General features: G+C 38.2%; 1 pseudogene; it reads right to left on the bottom strand.

Annotated features, from left to right (window-relative positions):
* Nucleotides 1-644: 644 nt before the first annotated feature.
* The window catches only part of LOC127631678 (pre-rRNA-processing protein TSR1 homolog), a 33,588-nt pseudogene continuing 28,200 nt past the window's right edge, over nucleotides 645-6,032 (bottom strand).

Below are 6,032 nucleotides of genomic sequence, written 5' to 3'. Positions count from 1 at the left end.
GATGAAAAAAATAAAAGGTTGCAATGACAGTATTTACGACGAGCATTTAGATGCGGCTTTTTGCCACTGCCTGCCTCATGAAAACGAGAGATGCTCTTACTTGGGGTTTAGCAGGAATTTAGTTCAGTTCACACAATTTTCTTTTTCTTTTTCTTTTTTGTTAAACAAACTATATAATAAATAGAGTGCACACTCCTAAAAGGCCTGGATGTGTTCACAGGCAAACAAACAATATTGTTTTTGTCTCTCAAAAGTAATCGGAAGAGTCATATTTTCAACTTGAGACTGTAAATAATACTTTGCACTGACAATCGTTTAAAAAATGTAAATCCCATACTTGCAGTCAGACTGCCTCAAAAAGACATTTACTATTGGATTGTAAAACTCTCACTATGGAAAGAAACCATTTTCACTTTTGTACATGTTTGCCATCTAGTGGCCACAAGAAGGACTTCACTTGATCCTTATTGAGTTTCATAAACCCTTTTTGGAAAATGTTTTTTTAATTGTTACAAGCAAATAAATAATAGAGATATTTATTTTAGTAAATTAAATACAGAGTATCAATATCCGAGTAACCTGTGGCAAGCAGTGAGAATGTCATGTTATATTTTCATAACTTTTAGTTCATTTATTTCCTATCTCTACTCCATGTTGATGTCATTGAGGCCTTCAGGCTCCTCTCTCTTGACCCAGGGCAGAAGGGCAGGGACATAAGGGCAATAGGTCCAGCGAGGATACACCCTCTAATACAGGTTCATCAACACAGTGTCCTGAGAGTGCAGCTGATTGTCAAATATACACTTCATGTGACCGTGTGTACCTGCCAAAGCACACAAATAGACAAGCTAGTCAAAAGAGAGTAATAAGACACTTTAACTTTTATTTAAGTAACATTTCAGAAGCATGTATTTTTAACAATGTATGCAAGGTTCAGACGCTTGAACGGCGAGCTCTGCACACTTTGCTAGTTTTAAAACTATTACTGTCATAAACCGATGTGTCTGGGGAATGGCGAGAAATGCTGAACATGTCGGCAATGCTGACGAAGGTCATTGTTGACTTGGAGGATCTTGCTGTATTACGTCGATCGATCACTGCCATGGAGACTAAATTCATTGAGATGGTAACAAGTTTGGGGGATGTCGAGAAACGGATAGATTATCTGGAGTCAGCGGAGATGGAATTATCTTCTAATCCGATAGCGACCAAGGTGTATTTGGAGCATGTCCGGGAGTACTTGTAGAATGTCCTAATTGTTGGAATTCCTGAGGCAGAAGAGGGTCAAGATATGGTGAAATTCCTGGACAGACTCTTTCAGAGTCTGCTCGACATAACGGCAATAAGATGGAAATTGAGCGAGCTCACAGGGATCCGGCTCGGCAATCCGCTGAGGGAGACAGGCCCGATTAATTGTAGCCAAATTTCTGAGATCATCCAATAAAGATCTCGTGTTATGCGAGGCGAGGAATAAAGTAAAACTTTCTTGGAAGAAACACAGCATTTTCTTGTTCCCAGACTTTGCAAATTCAAGAAGGAATGCAAGAAACTCTTACATCAATGGAAGGTCACTTTTGCAATTATGTTCCCGGCCAAATTGAGAATAGATGCTAAGGATGACTGTGAAACATAAACATTTCCCCAGCAAGCGATGTCCTTCATAAAGTCAATGGTATAAGTTATTTTGTGGTACTCGCGTTGCAGCCTAGTGGACAGACTCAATGAATATTCACTTTATTGTCTGAGGAAACTTAGCGCCTTTTTTGATTCCTTTTGTGCTGGTTTTGAAGTATTTCTTGCAAGTCACTGGAGTAATTAGGTCATATGTTGCATTTATGTAGCAGCCGAATAGTCCAGCTCACTGAACATTCATTTGACTGTCTGAGAAATTTAGTGCCTTTTTTTTGTGTGTGTGTTGTTCCACCTAGCGGCTGGAGTTTGTTTTGTGGAGGAACACACCTTCGGGACAGTTATTTGGATGAATCTACACATTCTTTGTGTTTATTCTGATTATTGGCTGGAGTTTGTTTTATAGATTATCTTTTGTTGTTTAATTCTGTCTCATTAAATTTGTATAGAAACACCGGACTTGAGCAATCCAATGGCAAAGTTGTTTTAGCAGAAATTCAGGGGCAAAGTTTTGGCTAATATTTACGCACCTAACATAGAAGATCGGGGCTTTTTTATAGATCTTGAAGGGATGTTGCAAGCCGCTGGCACCCCTCATGATATAATATTGGGAGGAGACTTTAATCTTTTGATGGACTCAGTCCTTGATCATAGTGAAGCAAAAGTGTGTAAGCCCCTTAGAGCAACATTGACACTTCACAGGATGTGTAAAAATCTTTGTCTTACAGATATATGGAGACTTTTGAACCCATTTGGTGGGGGACTATTTTTTATTTTTTTTCATCAGTCCATAAGATTTACTCAAGAATAGTTTTTATATATATATATATATATATATATATATATATATATATATATATATATATCCAAGTCCCTCATTTCATCTGTTGTTGATTGCTCAATTGGAAACATTTTAGCCTCAGATCATGCCCTGGTGAGTTTAGAGATGGTGCCACATACGGAGAAAATTAAATCATATAGTTGGTGCTTTAATGTATCCCTTTTGCAAAATCCTGAATTCCAACAAGTGTTAAAGGCTGAAATCAATGTTTATATGGGGACCAACTGGTCTTAAGTATCTTCTGTGGGGTGGCTTGGGAGGCACTTAAGGTGATTCTTAGTGGCTGGATCATACAGTATGCCTCATTTACCAAAAAATCCAAAGCATGAAAACTCGTGGAGTTGGAAGGGAATATTAAAAGTGCCGAGGTAGAGCTGAAATGCCGAATGTCATCTGATGGCCTCAGAGAATTGACTTGATTGAAATACAGATATAATACTACCTTGTCACAGAAGGTGGAGTTTTGGCTATTCAGGGCAAGACAATTATACTTTGAGATGGGAGACAAGGCAGGAAAACTTCTGGCTAGATATATAAAACATAGCGAAATCTGCTGGTGGTGAAATATTTACTTTGGCCATTGATATTAATAAAGCTTTTAAAGAATTAGATTTGATCTCTATAGTTCCACATCTTCGTCTACTGATGAGGATATTAGAAACTTTGTGGAACCATTAGAACTCCCTAAACTGACGACTGAGCAAAAAAATTATCTTGATTCTGAGATAAACTTGGAGGAACTTGGCGAGGTAATTAAGGCCATGCCAACAGGCAAGGCTCTGGGTCCAGATGTCTTTGCCGCTAAGTTTGTTTAACAAACACCTGCAGAAACAAGTTAAACTTTATAATCTCTTTTGATAATCATACACCAGAAGCTCAAATGCTAGCGCTGCAGCATTGTTTATCAGTTGCATTGCTATGAGACATCTCTAATGAGAGTCAAACCCCTGCTAAACTAACGGCAGTGTTGCAGTTCCGAATATCGGAGAATGGAATGCATATATGGTCGGAGATATCAAGTAGGAATATCCCACATCCAACTTGAATGGAATGCAGCATAACCGTGTACCCTAACGAAATGAAATTTATTGCAAGTAACATTTTAATCGCAAATATTATTAGATTGATTTTTCCAGGTATTATAGACCTCCTTGCTAGATTCATATGAAAAATTATGATTTTTGAATGTCTGTTCGGGAGAAGTTCATTTCACAAACCAGTCATGATTCAGTTAAAATTAGGCTTGTTTGAGCATTTGGTGTCGTTTCATGTTCTGGCTTTCGTGCGTGGATGTGTTTTTAAAATGTCAATTGGTATTACTAGATAGCAGCAAAATAATGTATGATGCTCAAAGGCTTAGGGTGTCTTCATTGTGAAACTGTGTTTTCTTAATGGCATGAATCACACTTAAGGCCTAGTCTTTAAATGCATGGCCTGCATTAGCAGCGGTACAAATTAATGGATTAATTTCAGATTATTTTACTCTGATAGGGGCACCTGGCAGGGTTGCCCTTTTTCCTCATTATTGTTCAGTCTTGCTCTGGAACCATTAGCAGCTGTGATAAGAAAGGAGGATAATTTTCCAGGGGTGATGGCGGGAGGTGTAGCGCATAAGCTTTTGCTTTACTCAGATGATATTTTATTATTCGTCTCCGACCCTACTAGATCTATGCCTTGCCTCCAAATAATTATTAATTCCTTTTCTAAGTTCTCAGGATATATAGTTAATTGGTCTAAATCCAAAGCTTTGTCTCTGACAGTGTGCTGCCCAGTTATGGCTTTTCAGCCGGTGCCTTCCAGTGGCCCAAATAGGGCATTAAGTATTTAAGTATTTTATTCCCAGCAAATTTGTTAATTTTGACCCTTTAATAAAAAGGTTTGAACAATGTGGACAGGTGGGCTTCATTACATTTATCTATTATTGGGAAGGTTAATGTTATTAAAATGAATTGTATTCCAAAATTTAACTACCTGCTACAATCTCTCTCAGTAGATGTCCTCCTCTCATATAGCGAAGTCCTTCATTTGGAATGGTAACATCCCAGATTACATTTCCATAAATTGCAAAGGCCAATTGACAAAGGTGGGCTAGGCCTACCCAAGATTTTGTTTTATTATTATCATTCGGTCTCAGACATTTGGCTTATTGATCGCTTCCACCTGAGAGAGCCCTCCCTGGTTTTGTATTGAACAGGAAGGTCTTGCCCCTATTTTGCCATTTCAAAGCATTTCTATCAAATTAATCAGAGAAGTTAAGTTACACCCCATTATCTCACATTTGCACTCGGTATGGACAAAAGTGTCCAGAGAGTTTAATTCGGACATTTATTTAAATGTTGCCTCGAGCATATGGCTGAACCCAAAAGTATTAATTCCCCTATGGACAGAAAAACCTATATGAGAGTGGAGTGTTGATATCCTTTGAAAATTTGGTTCAATTTTGGGATTCCCAGATCTCAATTCTTTAGGTTTTTACAGCTGCACCACCTGCTCTGTACTATTTTTGGTACTAAAGAGGCAGATACTCTGGGAGTGGTGATTATTGCTTTTTGAAAAGGTCATGAGACATCTGTGTATTACTCCCTGCTAATTCAGAGTCTGAGGGACACAAGAGTGCACCTTATGCAATTCAAGATTTTACATCGATTCTATTGGACCCCCCCTAGATTGTATAGGCTTGATCTTAAAGACACACCCACCTGCTGGCGATGCCAATCAGAAGATGGAGAAGCAACCCATGTTTTTTGGTGGTGTGTTAAGATCCAAGAATTTTGGTTGAAGGTTCAGAGTTTTATGTGACATACTGGGCACTAAAATTTAATTGTGCCCCAGACTCTATATTTTAGGCAATGGGGCGGTCATCAATATAGAGTATAAACACACAAAAAATTGGGTCAGTGTCATGCTCGACAGACAAATTGTTTTAAGTGGATGGAAGTCAGCTGGAGCACCCTCATTTCAGAAGAGGTGCTCAGAGATAGGGAGGTTGGCGGCTTTCGAAGAAGGGTCATCTAGAAGACTGGGGAATTTGGATTTGTTTGTTAGGAAATAGGGCAAATATTTGGTGTTCTTGGAGGGCTCTCAGGGTGGGGCAGTGAAGAGAGAGGTGTAGTTATTAATGTGTGTGATTATTGTAATTTTTTTGTGTGTATGTGCTCATGTGTGACCACAGGGGTGTTTGTTAAATGTTAATTCTGTTTATATATGTTTTTCTTTTCTTTGTTTGCTGTGTAAATCAATAAAAAAAGTTAATAAAAAAAAAAACAATGTACTCTCCCCCCCCCCAATTAAAACTAGCTAATAACCAGCATAGTACTTACATCTTTTCTCCATTTAAAGGGGTCATGACATGAATAATTAAATTATCCTTGATCTTTTCACATGTAAATCATTGTACAATAAATCAATACTGTAAGTTTCAGAAATCAAAACTTCCTGCAAAGAGCATTTGTTGAAATCAAGCTGCCAAAATGCCTCGTTCTCTACTTCCTCCACATTGTGATGTCACACTGTGTTAGACAGTTGCATCTGACCACCTTCACAACAACACATCAATGCCTAC

Source organism: Xyrauchen texanus, chromosome 38 (genome assembly GCF_025860055.1).
Source record: "Xyrauchen texanus isolate HMW12.3.18 chromosome 38, RBS_HiC_50CHRs, whole genome shotgun sequence".
NCBI classification, from domain to species: Eukaryota; Metazoa; Chordata; class Actinopteri; order Cypriniformes; family Catostomidae; genus Xyrauchen; species Xyrauchen texanus.
The sequence above is the reverse complement of the archived record's forward strand: the minus strand, read 5'-3'. Positions and strand labels throughout refer to the sequence as shown.